Genomic DNA, 15,131 nt, shown 5'->3' with positions numbered 1-15,131 from the left:
ACTTACTAGCTGTGTGACCCTGGGCAAGTCACTTAACTCCCATTGCCCCATTAAAAAAAAAAGAAAAGACTGAGATCAGTTCTAGTTTAGCTCCTCTTGGATAAAAGGAATATTTGGATGGATATAGAAGAAGGGAGAAGTGCAAGACTTAGGAGTACATTAATGCTATTCCAACATGGGCTGCCCTCTCTGGCTCAAAAGGAACAGGATGGTAACTCTAGTAATATCCATGTTTTCCCAATAAGTACCTTAAATTGACCTCTAAGGTTTCAAAGTTTGGTTTTGAGTCTCCAAAAGCTAATTAGAGGCATGAAGAACATCCTCCTAGCCCACTGAAATGCCTGAGATCTTGAGGAGTGTGCAGGAGGAGGACAATGTGTCAAACTGATATTTTATTTAGCTCTTTCCCAGTGGAATAAAGAAAGGAATTTACAAGCTTCTCCCTAATGAACATTTCTGCCTCAGGAGTCACTTGGAGAGGGTGAAGACAAAAAGAATATTATTGTCTACAAAGAGTTCTGGCTCATACTTTGCTCCCATCCAATATATTCTGACCCAATACTAAGTCACAAGAGAGACTTAATTTGCCTTCAGAATAAAGTCAGTCTTAGGGCATCTTTGGCTCTGTGGTCACAGCCTTTAGGCTAGGCCCATGAGCTATATCTTTTTTTTTTTTTTAATAAAATCAGCTTGCAAAGGGGGAAGCTAGGTGGCACAGTAGATAAAGCACCAGCCCTGGATTCAGGAGGACCTAAGTTCAAATCTGGCCCCGGACACTTGACACTAGCTGTGTGACCCTGGGCAAGTCACTTAACCTTCATTGCCCCACAAACAAAATAAATTTTAAAAAATTTAAAAATCAGCTGGCAAGATGCAGAATGAGATGCACATTGCTGGACATGTATAATGTGGAAATTTGTTTTGCTTCACTATGCATATTTGCTAGAAGGGTTTTCTTTTTTTATTATTTTAATTGGGTGTATGGGTGCTTTTTTTGTTGGGGGGAAATGGGAAGAAAAAGGTCATCTGGGTCTATAGTTATACTCTAGAGGAGCAGCTAGGTAGCACAGTGGATAAAGGATGAGTCCTTGATTCAGGAAGACCTGAGTTCAAATCCAGCCTCAGACACTTGACACTTACTATCTGTGTGACCCTGGGCAAGTCACTTAACCTTCATTGCCTCACAAAAAAAATAGTTATGCTCTAGTTCCTGTCTTCCTCAGAAGGTAAGTGGCTTCCTAGACCTTAGAGGTTTTCAAATGGGGACTGGATAACACCTTCTCAAGGATGTAACAGAAAGGATTCTTTCTTATTTAGGTAGGGATTAATGAGTAAAGAGACAACCTTTGAACTCCCAACTCTTGCTGTTTTGTGATTTCATGATTATGAGTTGGGGACATGGAGGGTATAGTTGCCAATAACTTTCTAGGTGACCTTGGACCTCTCTAGACTTCCTTTTCTCACCTTCAAAAGGAAGGGATTAGACTAAGTGGTCTCCAAGGTCCCTCATAGTCCGGACATTCTATGCTTCAGTCACTTTAGATGCTAGAGAAGAGAGTTATGTATTTGGAAGGAGGATGGATTAGAAGACCTCAAAGGTCCCTTCCCTGAAGTCAGAGAACCAAGCTCTAAATTCCACCACTGATACTTACCTATATGTCCTTGGGGAAGCTCCATGACCCTGTGACCTTATATGATTCAATGGTTCTTTTTTTTTTTTTTTGCAGGGCAATTGGGGTTAAGTGACTTGCCCAGGGTCACACAGCTAGTAAGTGTCAAGTGTCTGAGGCTGGATTTGAACTCAGGTACTCCTGACTCCAGGGCCGGTGCTCTATCCACTACGCCATCTGGCTGCCCCACCCTCATTGTTTTTAAACTTTTGGATTCTCCTTCCTAAACTCATCTTGGCATAGAGGATGGAGGAAGACTCATGCTCATTGCCTTCTGGAGAGGGCTGAAGATTTCCCCCTGTAGTGTACTCAAAACCTTGGTTTCTTCTATCCTAGCCCCTTTTCCTTCCTTTCATATAAGTATTTTCTTTTTTCCTTACTTCCCACTCGAGTTCTTTTCAGGTTCTAGCTTTCCTCTTTTTTCCCAATGCCTCTTCCCTCACTTCCCCAGCCTAGGACTCCTCTTCCACCTTCACTCATGCCCTCTTCTTTCCCTTCCCAATAATCAAACTCTGAGACCTTCCCAGTTATAAGCGGCAGACAAAAGAGGCTATGGCAACTTCCAATATTTGAAGCCTTAACTATAATAATAACAATTTTATAATAATAATTTTTAAATAGAAAAATAATATTTGTATATTACCTTCCTCGCAACAACTCTATGAGATAGGTAGGGTTATTACCTTGAGAGGCCACATGGAGTAGTGAATAGGACACTGGACTTGAAGTTAGGAAGACATGGGTTCACACCCTGCCTCAGATACTTACTAATTGTGTGAAATTGGGAAATCCACTGAATTGCTCTGTGCCTCAATTTATTCTTCTGTGGACCGAGGAGGCTGGATTCCAAGACATACTAAAGTCCCTTCTAGTAGTGATCTCCATTTTAAATTAAATAACTTGTCCAAGGTCCCACAGCTATTAAGGGTTAGATGCAGGGTTTGGCTCAAGGTTTCTGAGACTAGGTAAATTCAGTTCAATTAATTTCCAGAAGCCTTGATTAAATCTTCCCCAAATCCAGGCACTATGCTTGGCTAATAACAAACAGCAAAACAAAACTCTTAAAATACCAAAGTCTTTGCCCTCAAGGAACTTACACAAACTCTTTTCCACTAAACCTCATCATTTCTCTAAGATACATGAAATTAAAATAGGGAAGCCAATAAGTGAGACACAATTTGAATTGTTTTAGCTTTTTCTTTTTAAACAAATGAATGAATTATGGCAGGAAATCTACCTTTTGTGCAGTGTCCCAGTTGATACAAGCATAGTGAGACCATTCTTACCCATCCTTGCTAAATTTGAGGCCCTCTGTAAGCTTAAGGGATGAGCCAAATGGCCAATCTGCTTCCCACCCCTCCTCTCCATTTGGCTCTGGTTCTTCCTTTCCATTCCATTCCACAGACATTTATTAATCTCCTACTGTGTGCAAGGGATCCAAATACAAAAAACGGGCACATTATGTAGCCCCCTCCCTCCTCTCTGTAAGAGAGAGGCTAGTGAAATCTGTGCTCAGTGTAAATTAGGGTCCCTGGATGAGGAAGGGGCCCAGGCTTTCCCTTCCCTCGCAGTCTTCCCCACCCACACGCACAGTTCCCTGCAGATCAGTGAATATTTTAACAAAGAAATGTTTCATTAAGGAGTTGATACCTTAATGAACTGTCCCCAGGAGCCGTCAAAAAACGCAAAGCTCGCCCCCCCCCCTTTTAAAGCAAAGGGGAAAGTCTTACCGTTGAGTTGGTTTATCAAATTACCGTAATGGCCTGAATAGAGACGTGTGAGAGACAAGGTCTGGAAAAGGGGGAGGGCCAGGTGGAGGACACTCAGCCCGGGGGCCCGTGACTCCAATGCTGCAGCAATCTGGCCCTTTTCTAATTCCTGGATTCCACCTCCCTCCCCGACACTCCCCCCACTCTAACTCCCAGGCCGGTTGGGGGAGGTGACCTACCTGTCCTCTAAGGTGTTTTCACCAAATCCTCGCCCCTACCCCGCCCTAAGGGACTGTGCAGCCTAAGGGACAGTGCGGTGGCCGGGCGGGCGGGCGGGGGAGCGCAGGCTGATTGGTGGGAAATCAGTCATTAAGGACCAGGAAATGAACAATAACCTGACAAGGAGCGAGCAATTTTCCATCAATTAGAAGTCGGCTATGTCTTTGGGTCAAATTAAGTTCCACGCCTGATTGGGGGGGGGGGGGGAGCGGGCGAGTTGGGTGGGAAGAGGAGACAGCATGGGATTGAGTGTGAGAGATCAGAATCCTTCCCTTCCCCCCTACCCTCTTCCCTCTATGGCCCAAATCTCAGATTTTCACCCAGAGGCAGCTGTTAACTGAAGACCCAGAATGGAGCTAGGAGAAGGGGACGGGAAGAAAAGGGGCCCGGGACCCGAAGACAAGCTAGGAGAGGAAAGGATAAAGGCTCTTCTGCCTACCTAATGCTTACCCCATCCTTCAAGACCCACTTAAGTTCCCAGAGCACTTCCAGCCCACTGTAAACTTTTCCTCCTTTAAGCTCCCAGATAATTTATTTATTTAGTTAGTTTTTTTGTTGTTGTTTTTTTCGGTAAGGCAATTGGGGTTAAGTGACTTGCCCAGGGTCACACAGCTAGTAAGTGTTAAGTGTCTGAGGCCGGATTTGAACTCAGGTACTCCTGAATCCAGGGCCGGTGCTTTATCCACTGCGCCACCTAGCTGCCCCTCCCAGATAATTTATTGACAGTGCCCATCATGTGACCCTTCCCAGGCCCCGCCTTCTGTTCCAAGTTGTCTTCACAAGTATGTCTCCTTCCTCTACCCTCTGTACAGACCTCTTAAGAGCACCCTAGTTATTTGTGGATGTCATTTCCCCCTATTAACTATAAATTGCATGGGTGCAAACAGACAAGTCATGTTAAAATTTCCTATCTGCCATCCACACATAGCTAGTGCCCACTGAAACTTGCAGGACTGGATAGAATTGAGTAGAGTATGGCCTCCTTAGGCAAAGACTTTGTCTTTTGTTGTTTAAATTGTGTCCTACTCTTCTTGACCCTATTTGGGGTTTTCTTGGCAAAGATACCCGAGTGGTTTGCCATTTCCTTCTCCTGCTCATTTTACAGCTGAGGAAACTGAGGCAAACAGAGTGAAGTGACTTGCCCAGGGTCACACGGCTAGTAACAGTACGATGTTGGGTTTGAACTCAGGTTCTCCTGCATCCAGACCCAGTGCACTTGACCACCTAGCTGCCCCAAAATGCTTCTGGATAGAAGCATTGTGACATAGTAGATAGTTCTAAGCCTGTAGTCAATCAAGATCTGGGATGGAATACAACCCCTCACACTACTAGCTGAGTGATCACGGGGGAGTTACTTTAACCTTCCTGTGCCTCAGCTTCTTCACCTGTAAAATGGGGGATACTAAAAGTACTTAGCTCACAGAATTACTGTAAGGCTCAAATGGGATAATGTAAAGTGCTCTGCAAACGCTAACCCCATACTTAAATGTCATGTATTATGATTTGTATCTCTCACTGTATCTAGCACAGTGCTGTGCACATAGTAGTTGCTCAGTAGTGGCTTTCTGATTCATCAATGGGAGAAAGGCAGAAGAAAGGCAAAAGATTAAAATAAAGGGGGGGACAGGGAAGGAGATGAGGAAGAACCCTTCCCACTAGATGCAGTCTCTTCCCTTGGAGGTCCCATCTTTTCCTCTGTCTCTCCTTCCCCCACCCCTTCCCCTCCAGACATTCCTTATCTACATCAGGAGCCCATGGAACTAAATGAGTGGCAGGTAATAAGAATCAGTTTTAGACAGGACTGTCTAGGAACCCTTAGAGTTCATTAATACATGTTCCCTTCCTGCTCCTGTCCCTGCATCTCTAGCCTCAATTTCATGTCTTATGTTCTCATCTGTCCCATGAATACCAAAGAAAGGCCAGTTCTTCCCAGATCACAGTCCAAGTCACCCCTTTCCTCAGGATGTACACATGGAAATTCTAGGACTGGGTCAAAGGTCAGAAAAGGGACCCAAGTTGCTTAGTCTTGGGAAGGACCAAGCAACTAAGATGTCAGCAGGGGAGCCAAGTCCTTCGAAGTGCTATGGTGCTAAAAGGATTCTACATATTGAGTCCCTCACCTCTCAAGAGGTAGCAAGGGGGTTTATCACTGGTCCCTTCTGGTTGTGGTTGCTCATTGTCTTGATCACAATACTGAAGTTTCTCTGAGTTGTTTTTATTTATGATGTTGCTGTTATTGTATAAATTGCTCTCTGGGTTCTGCTCATCATACTCAAGCAGAGATAGTCTTGAGGTAGCACACCCCAGGAGATGAAGAAGCTTCAGTGTTCTTTATTATGTCTCAATTTCTAGTAGAAGACCCATTGGATCATTCACAGAAACTCCCTGGGAGGGGAGGCAATTCTCTTGATTAATTGATCAGTTTGACTATTAATAGAAAGCTTCACTGGAGAAACTAGTGGGTTATATGCTACAGCCATGAGTGTTAGCAAGAATTCAAAAAGAAGGGCCATATCACCATTCCCAACCCTGCCTAGAGACACCTTACAAGACAGTGTGTCCTCCCCCCCGCCCCCAAACATAGCCTTCTTACTCCAGACTGTAAATGACTTTGGGGATTTATAAGATTTATATACATTTTTGGTACTAATAGTTGCTTGTTCTCCTCCCTTTAAATAAAATTGTTCTGTTTAACAAAAAAGATTGGGGGGAAAAACACAGATATATGAATATAATGGAATACCATTGTATAGAAAGAAATGATGAATTAAAACAATATTAGTATCATAAACAAAAGAAATGATGAACATGAGACATGGGAAGATTTGCATGAACTGATGCAGAGTGAAGTGGGTAGAGCCAAAAGAATTTTTTTTCAAAAGAATTATTTACACAAAGATTTCAATATTGTAAATGAAAAAGATCACTATAAGGAAGGCCAAACTGAGTAATGAAGAAAATAAGGAAGGTCTGGGAGAACAGGTAATGAGCCATGCCTCCCTCTGGGGCAGAGAGTTTGAGAAGTGGACTGCTAGGACAGAATGTATTGAATACATTGTCAAAATTCTATGACTTCATCAGATCTTTTTGTTTATTTGTTTCCTGTTTTCACAAGGGGAGGGTTCAACCCAGGGTTCATGTGATATGAAGGAAATGTGATGTAAAGACAAAAGTCATCAATAAAATGTAAAAAAAGAACCCAGTTGATTGGTTTAGATCCTAAATATGACCCTTGTCTTTGAGGAGCTCACCACTTACTAAGACCAAGGGAAGATGAGACCAACCAATTGACTTGTATTATTACAAAATTACCATTATTCATTGGGGCTGAAAGAGGGGGATGTTGTAGGAAAAAAGGGACAGCCCTGGTGTTTTGGAGCAAATGGCCTGGGCCAATCTAGAAAAGCCTCTTAAGGGAGGCAGCCCTTCACTATAATGTTGTTGAAAACAGGGATGGAGTTGGGCAAATAGAATGGAACAAGGCATGGACCAATGTTTGGCCATGGAGAGAAGGAAGGTTGGGCACAGAAAATCAGCTTAACGAGGGGAAAAAGAGTGCTGAATTTGGAATCATAAAGACAGGTTTGATTCCTGACTATGTTACTTCTTACCTGTGTGAATTTGGGTGAGGAATTTTCCCTCTCTGGGTCCCATTTTTTGTTTTTTTCTTGGTGAGGCAATTGGGGTTAAGTGACTTGCCCAGGGTCACACAGCTAGTAAGTGTTAAGTGTCTGAGGCTGGATTTGAACTCAGGTCCTCCTGACTCCAGGGCCAGTGCTCTATCCACTACACCACCTAGCTGCCCCTCTGGGTCCCATTTTATTCACCATAAAACGAAGCAGTTGAACTAGATGATATGCCAAGGTCCTTTCAAACTCTAATTCCTATGAGAATGGGGATAGAGGAATAACCTTTTTGAGTTAGTGTGGATAGAAGCATATTAGGGTAGTGAGGAGAGATGCAAGAAGACAGTCAGGGTCTTTCCTAAGGACATAATAATGATCGTGTGGGGTTCTTTGGTTAGCCTTAGAGAGGCCAAGTCACACAGGTTCCCTGCCCTAGATTATCCTTTAGTCTCAAAGTCTAGACATGCAGACAATAGTGCATACAATGATCAACAAGTAATTATTTTTTTTTGTGAGACAATTGGGGTTAAGTGACTTGCCCAGGGTCACATAGCTAGTAATTGTCAAATGTCTGAGGCTGGATTTGAACTCCTGAATCCAAGGCCAGTGCATTACCCACTGAGCCACCTAACTGCCCCCAACAAGTAATTCTTATTGCCAGACCTCCAACTTTGGCTGGTTGGGAAAATATCTAGAGAGGAGGAGCTGTAGGATATTGGGTCTTGAGGGTGACAGCAGCATTGTATATTTCCCTAGGGTGGGGCCAAGGAAGGGTTTTGTATTTGATCCTGGAGGTGATAGGAAGCCATTGGAGTTTATTTGGGGGGGGGTAGGAGGGTATGACAGTCTGACCTACACTTAGGAAATTCACTTTAGTGGCTGAATGGGGGATGAATTGGAGTGAGGAGAGACTTGAGCAGACAAATCCATCAGAAGACTTATCACTGATATGTCCTAGCATGAGTTGACAGAGGCCTACACCAGGACAGTGGCAGTATCAGAGGAGAGAAGGGGGCATATTGGAGAAATATTACAAAGGTAAAACTGACAGACCTTGGCAACAGATTGGACATGAAGGGTATGAGTGAGAAATTGAGGATGATACTTAGAAGACTAGAAGCCTAGAAGACTTCGAAGATGGTGGTACCCTTAACATTAATAGAGAATTTAGGAATGGGAAGAATTTTAAGGAAAGATAACAAGTTCAAGTTGAAGATGCCTGCCATTCAGCAGTTGGAGTTGTGAGACTATATGTCAGCAGAAAGGTTAAGGCAGGATAGGTAGAGTTGAGAATCATTAATTAACATTGAAATGGTAAATAGGGGCAGCTAGGTGGCACAGTGGATAGAGCACTGGCCCTGGATTCAGGAGGACCTGAGTTCAAATCCAGCCTCAAACACTTAACACTTACTACCTGTGTGACCCTGGGCAAGTCACTTAACCCCAATTGCCTCACCAAAAAAAAAAGAAAAGAAAAGAAAAGAAAATAGGAAAAAAAAGAAATGGTAAATAAATCCACGGGATCTGGCGAGATCACCAAGTAAAATCATATAGAGCGAAAAGATTAGAGGGATCAGGACAAAGCCCTGTGGGACACCTACCATTACAGGGCATGCGAATCCAGCAATAGCATGAGAAGAAGCAGTCTGATAGGTAGGAAGAAAACCAGGAGAGACCAGTGTCCCAAAAATCTAGAGAAGAGAGCTCAATAAGAGGAGTGACCAATAGTGTCACACAAAAGCTGCAGGGTTGGGGGCAGCTAGGTGGCACAGTGGATAAAGCACCATCCCTGGATTCAAGAGGGCCTGAGTTCAAATCCAGCCTCAGACACTTGACACTTACTAGCTGTATGACCCTGGGCAAGTCACTTAACCCTCATTGTCCCACAAATTTTTTTTTTAATTAAAAAAAAAAAAGCTGCTGGGTGGTCAAGAAGAATGAGGACTGAGAAGAAGCCATTGGATTTGGCAATTAAGAAATTACTAGTGGGGCAGCTAGGTGGAGCAGTGGATAGAGCACCAGCCCTGGAGTCAGGAGTACCTGAGTTCAACTCGGGCCTCAGACACTTAACACTTACTAGCTGTGTGACCCTGGGCAAGTCACTTAACCCCAATTGCCTCACTAAAAAAAAAAAAAAGACAAAGAAATTACTAGTAACTCTGGAGAAAGCAGTTTAGTGGAATGTTGAGGTTAGAAACTGAATTGTAAGGGGTTAAGAAGTGGGCAAAAGTACAAACAAAACCAATGCGGACAAGATTAGAAGGAAAGCAGGAAACAGGGAGGAAATTTTTTTCACTGCCAATTTCTCTGATAAAGGCCTCCTTTTTTCAAATTTATAAGAATACAAGTCATTCTCCAATTGATAAATGGTCAAAGGACTTGAATAGGCAGTTTTCAAGAACCCAAAGCTAAAAATAGTCATATGAAAAAATAGTCTAAACCATTATTGATTAGAAAAAGTCAAATTAAAATAACTCTGAGGTACCACCTCACACCTATCAAATTGGATAATATGACAGAAAAGGAAAATGACAAATTTTGGAGGTGATGTGGAAAAAAATGGAATATTAATACATTGTTGGTGGAGTTGTGAACTGATCCAACCATTCTGGAGAACAATTTAGAACTGTGCTCAAAGGGCTATAAAACTGTGCATACCCTTTGATCCAGCAATAACACTACTAGGCCTGGATCACAAAGACATCAAAGGAAAAGGACCTATATGTACAAAAATATTTATAGCAGCTCTTTTATAGTGGCAAAGAATTGGAAACCCTTGGAGCCTTGGCTATTCATTCTTCTCATATAGTATATATATATATATATATATATTTGTATAGTATTAATATCAATGAGGCAGCATATCATAGTAGATAAGAGACCTGGCTGGGGAGCCAGGAAGACTTGGGTTCGAGTTCCTCTTCTGACATATATATGGCCCTTTTCAGGGCTTCTCATCTATCTTTGGTGTCCTTTCACCCTATTCTCACCTGTGGCCCTAAGAAGCTGAAGCATGGGCAGCAGCCACACCCCACAGATAGGATGGCCTAAACTGGGTTGAGGGTAGCCAACAGGCCTCAAATTCTGAGTTAAAGGGATGTCTACCCCAAGCATGTGAAGACTTCTCCCAGCAGAATGGGCAGATGAGAACAATTTGTTCCAATGGCCTTGAAGGTGACTGAAGCAGGTCCTGTGGAGCACTTGAAGCTAGCTGGTCAGACACTGAAGATGCCAAGGTCATCGACTGCAACCCAGACCTTCATGGTCATCTTGACTTTTGTCTTGCCACTAGACTCGGATGACTCTGGAAGAGAGAATGAGCCTGAAGCCTTTGTTTTTGTTTTTTTGTTTTGTTTTGTTTTGTTTTTGCGGGGCAATGGGGGTTAAGTGACTTGCCCAGGGTCACACAGCTAGTAACTGTCAAGCGTCTGAGGTCAGATTTGAACTCAGGTACTCTATCGACTGCGCCATCTAGCTGCCCCTCTTTCTTGTATTTTCATTTTTATTTGTGTACATTTCTCACCCCTTGGTAAGCTGTAAACTCCATGACAGACATACTGGTATAGTGGGAAAATCACTGGATTTGTAGTAAGAAGGCCTGGGTTTAATCTTGGTTCTACCAATCAGACCACTTAGAGGATTGTGGGGACGTCACAATTTGGGCCTCAATTTTTTTTTTCATTTGAATAATGATAGAGATAGTCAAGACTATTTGAACCTTAACATCCCCTCTAAATCTCTACATATCACCCCGAAGGGCAAGTGTCTTCTCTAAACTTTGTGTCTAAAGTTCCTATGATGAAGGGTCCTCAGACATCATCTGGTTCACTCCTCCACCCTCGTTTTAGACATAAGGAAACTGAGGCACAGGGGTGTTGTTATAGCCTGGATTTGAGCCCAATTCCTCAGATGCCCAAGTCAGCATTCCTTCCATTATAACACACCATCACGATGTTCTGTGTGAAGTAGGGGCTTAATGTTTGTTGGACAAATGAATGCTTATATACACACTCCTGTGTTTATACGTACACATTCCCATACTAACACATTTCTTCTTCCTCTTCTTCTTCTTCTTCTTCTTTTAAAAATAAATTCTTCTCTTCCCATGAGCTCCCCCCCCCCAGTAATAAATAAAAATAATCAAGCAGAAGCGTCCTACAAAGTGGCCCTCCTCTAACTGAGTATACAGCATTCCCACCCATAGTCCCCCATTCTCTTGGGAAAGGAAAATGCTTTCTCATCTCCCCTTGGTGCCAAGATTGGTGGTTATCTTTACGCGTAGCGTTGTTTTCAGCTGACGTTATCATTGTCACTGACGGCCTTTCATAGGTATTTTCCTATTCACATACACACTGCCATGCTCCAACACTGGGCCACTGCTCACTCATGTGCCCTTCCGGGTTCACACACTAGTGCTCTAACACGAAAAGACACAGTTCCTCTAAACGCTCATCTCTAACCGCCTCCCCCCACCCCAACCTTTGCAGTACACAACCCACCACGTCGCCCACAAACCCTCAGGGCCCGGGGCTTCATACTGGGGCCAGGGGCCACCCCTGTTGGTCTTTTCCCAGCCCACTATCCCAAGCCACTCGGCAGAGTGCCCCGTTGCCTTCTGCAGTCACACGGCCCTCCACGCGGACCCTCCACACGCTCCTAAGCCCCTCCTCCGTCCCGCTCCCACGCCTCCCCACCTCCGCCCTCGCCCCAACCCTCCACTCCCTCTCTCCCTCCCTCCCTCTCTTCTCCCGGCTGCGGTGGCGGTGGCAGCCGCGGCAGCATCGCCGCAGCCTGTTCTCATTACGGGCCAATGAGGCTGTTTACTCACCCAGCTGGAGATGGTTAGATAGTGATAAATAATGAAAGAGAAAACAGGCTTTTCCCCTCTGCGCCTTCTATTTATGTAACATGTGTCACAGCTCACTCACAGACTTTGTTTCGGAGTTGGGTGCAGGAAATCGTTTATTTTTTCCGGACAGTGGCTGGGGTGGGGGGTCCCATGTCTTGGTTCACACCCACGGGGTGGCGGTGGGGGTGGGGGAGCGCAATTTTTCGGGATCGGTCTTCCAGGGTTGTGTCCCCTCCACTCCCCCCAAGGCTAGAAGGTCTATCCTCAAGAGTTGTCACTGCTCCCCTCCCCATGCTGTTCTTTGGCAGGACTGGGGGTGGGATAGGAACCCCGATCTACTTACTCTAGTCCTCCAGGAAGGCTTTGGGGAGCTCGGAGAACTTGGGGGGCTAAAATTCCTTGAGCAAAGGCAGTTGGAAAAAGGCAAAGGACTTCCTGGGTGGGCTGCACCTGCATACAGGAGAGGGAGTGAAAGGGAGAGAGACCCCAAGCCCACCCCTATTTCCCTTCCCAGGGAGAAGACCTACCTTGAGAAAGTTCATGGCAAGTTTACTCACCCTGAGTTGGGGGTGGGGAGAGTGGGGGGGGTATGTGTGTGGGGGTGGGGCTTGGAATGATGAGGTGGAGAATCTCAGAAAAGCTTCCCCATTCTTCCAGGAGCACCGGAAAAATAGGAATCCTTTTGGGGACATCGATGATGACAATAGCAATAGCTAAGATTTATGGAGTACTTCCTGCTACATTGTCCCAATGGAGCCTCACAACAGCCCTTTGAAGTAGGCACTATAGATATTATTATGCCCATTTTTCAGATTAGAAAACGGAGGCACTTATAAGTAATTTCCATCCTAGAGTTACCCTCTTTCCTACCCTCAGTTAGTGTTAGGGGAAGTATTCAGACCCAGTTCTCTCCTGACTCAGTCCAGTTCATTTTCCACTATACCCCCATGTTCCTCTATGCTAAAGGAAAGGAAAAAGTGAGTTTTGTTTTGTTTTGAAAGTAGACATAACTTTGCAAGCTCCCCTCCCATCCCTCAAGGCCTGGCTCCCCTAGCTTCCCATTTTCAATACTGGCTGTACCTTACCCAGTCAGTCTTTCAGAAAACTGGGCCAAATGTGGGCAGAACCCTAGACAGAACAGTACCACCTTTAGTATAGCCCTTTGCAAAGCATTTTCACAGAGATATTCCTTGATTCTCTGCCCTGTGAAGAAAATGGAATATGGGGTCAGTTACTTCATCTCTCTGAGCCTCAACTTCCTCACCTATAAAGTGGAGATAATAATGCTTTTGGTATGTCCCCTCAAAGGGTGGTCATGAGATTCACTAGAGCACTTTGCAAATAATGATTTGACCTTTGATAAAGCACGATATAAATGTCAGTTCTCTCTTCTCCTTCCTTCATCTCCCCCTGATTATTATTCCCATTATGCAGATGAATCAACTGAAAGTCAGTGATATACTCAAGGTCTCCTAGCTAATAAATGGCAGAAGTGGTACTCTGGTTCAGGTCTTGTGGTACTTAGTCCAGTGCACTGTCCACTGTGCAATTTAGAGGAAGCAGTCCCTTGTCTAAGGAAGGAGTTGTGGTCTCTCTTGGGGGACTTCCAGTCTGATGAGGAAGACATTACACACAATCACAGATGCATGAACAAGATTGGTTTTTTTTGGGGGGGGGCAATGGGGGTTAAGTGACTTGCCCAGGGTCACACAGCTAGTAAGTGTCAAGTGTCTGAGGCCAAATTTGAACTCAGGTCCTCCTGAATCCAGGACTGTTGCTTTATCCACTGCACCACCTAACTTCCCCCAGGAACATGATGAAAAAAAAAAACTTATGAAGCAACAGCAAGGGAAAGAGGCAGCCTATCACGGTAGAAAGAGTATTGGATTTAGAGACAGAGAGCTAAGCTTCTACTCTTGCCTCTGCCTCTTACTGACTGTATCACCTTGGGCTAGTCACTTCTCCAGTCCTCAATTTCTTAATTTCATCCCAGGGCCATCTCCAGTCGTCTTGATCTATATTTTGCCACTGGGCCCAGGTGACTCCAGAGGAAAGTGTGAGGCTGGTGACATTGTACAGCCCGGCCTCACTTAAATCCAATTCACTTGCAAGTCAAGACATCACTTTCCTGATGTCTTTAGTCCTCTTGGAGAATGAAGGATGAACAACAATCTTCATTTATTTGTTGGATGAGAGGGTTGAAATACATCTTTATGGGCCTTCCTAGTGCTGACCAGAACTGTGAATAAGAACATGGTACAAAGTCAGTTGATAAACACTAAAGGAACAAGGAGTAATAGAGTGTTAGAAGCTAGCTGGGAATAGGTGAGTTTGGGGCAGGTTTGGAAGGAGGGTTAGAACATTAACTGAGGTGGAGGAGAGGGGAAGGGCATCCCAGGAGAGGAACAAGTGAGCCCTCAGAGGGAGGGGAGGAGTGAGTTCTATGAGCATAGCGGCAATAAGACTAATTTGATTATCGAGAAGGTGCCATATTGGGGAAAAAGGATTACAGATTTAGAGCCAGAAGGAATGTTAGAGGTCATCTAATCAAGGTCATCTAATTGAACCCCTTTATTTTACAGAAGAAGAGTTTTACAGGAGAAGAAACTGAGTTCCAGGGAAGAGAAGTGACTTTCCCAGGTTTATACAAGTACTGGACAAAGCCAGAATTAGAACCTCTGACTCCAAAGCCTTCTTTTTACTGTATCACATGCCTAACTTCTAATAAATCTCATCTAGAGGGATAATAGACACCTGGTGAGTGGAGCAGGGTCCTAGGCTACCTTTTCTAAGTCTTAGTTTCCTTTCCTGTGGGAGAGTGGAAAGGAAATATAAAAGAGGAATATCCTGGGGTAGTAGAGACTGGGAAACAGGTGTACGCCTCTACTTTGTCCCTGCATTCTGCTTTGCTTTGAGGTCACACTCAGCCAGCCCGAGCTCTGATATCTGACCCCATCAGACTCAGTACGTTGAACATTTGCCAGGTCTATGAGTGTCA

The sequence above is a fragment of the Dromiciops gliroides genome, chromosome 4 (genome assembly GCF_019393635.1).
Source record: "Dromiciops gliroides isolate mDroGli1 chromosome 4, mDroGli1.pri, whole genome shotgun sequence".
Classification (NCBI taxonomy): Eukaryota; Metazoa; Chordata; class Mammalia; order Microbiotheria; family Microbiotheriidae; genus Dromiciops; species Dromiciops gliroides.
This window is presented reverse-complemented; position numbering follows the sequence as displayed.